Below are 1,208 nucleotides of genomic sequence, written 5' to 3' on the forward strand. Positions count from 1 at the left end.
GAGAGAGAGAGAGAGAGAGAGAGAGAAAGAGAATGGAAACATGGAAGCGTCAGGGGAGGAGGGAGAAGTTAGATTTCCAAAGGGATGGGAAGATGTTGAATGGGCAATGGAAGAATTTGGGGGTCTTCCTTGGGGATAAAATAACTTGGGGGGGGTGCCTAGAAAGTGGAACATTGTTTGAAGTTCCTATTGGGTGCCAAGGGTGATTTGGGGTCCTTGAGGTGAAAGAACATGGCTGGGGTCCCCCAGAAGGAGTGGGATGCAGTGTGTGATTTGGGGTGGCTGCTGATGTGGTATGGTCCCCACCACGGGGCTTCCTTGAGCACTGGGAAATGGTTGGGGTCCACACTAGATGTTAGGTTATGTCCTTTTTCTCCCTGAGGGGGAGAGCATGGTCTAGCTCACTGCCATCAAGTCCCTCTGATCCAAATCTGCCCTGCAGGGCACAGTAGAACTGCTGCTCTACTGGATTTCTGAGACCGCCTTGGTGCAGTGGTGGCTTACATGTTGGGCTGCTAACCACAAGGTCAATAGTTTGAAACCAGCAGCCACTCTGAGGGAGAAAGAGGAGGCTTTCTCAGCCTGTACAGAGTTAGTCTTGGAAACCCCACAGGGGCCTGTTCTATTCTGCCTTTCAGGGACGCCATGATTTGGGATCATCTGGATGGCGGCGAGTTTGGGACAGTCTTTCCTTTCTCCACCCAAGCAGCAGCCCGTGGGTTTGAACTGCCAACCTGACCTTGCAGTTTGCAGCCCAATGCTTAAGGCCCAGTGCTACCAGGTTACCTGGTCGAGGTGTCCCCCTGAATGGGGTATGGCCTAAGGCCCCTGATGGGGTGAGCTCCTTGCATGCTGAGACCCAGTCTGGGCTCCCCCCTGTGCGTTTGGGGCATAGTGTGAGGTCCCTGGTGGGTGTGGACCTTAGTCTGGGGTCACCACCGAGTGTTGGGACATGATTTGTGGCCCTGGGTGGCAGCAGAACATGATCCGGGGACCCAAAGCAGGTAAGGTATGGGCTGAGGTCCCGGGGGTACATGGCCAAGGCCCGAAGTCTCTCCGTTGGGAGATCTGGGGTTTCTCGTGAGTCGGGGCGTGGCTTGGGAGGGGGGTCTCCTGGGAGGCCGGCAGAGCTGGGGGTGGGGCTGGGGAGTGGTCGAGGGCGGGCCAGCGGCGGCTCCGCAGTGGAGAGGGATCTGCAGCGGCCCCCC

Source organism: Echinops telfairi, unplaced genomic scaffold, assembly GCF_000313985.2.
Source record: "Echinops telfairi isolate 266 unplaced genomic scaffold, ASM31398v2 ScPeMD7_655;HRSCAF=1070, whole genome shotgun sequence".
Classification (NCBI taxonomy): domain Eukaryota; kingdom Metazoa; phylum Chordata; class Mammalia; order Afrosoricida; family Tenrecidae; genus Echinops; species Echinops telfairi.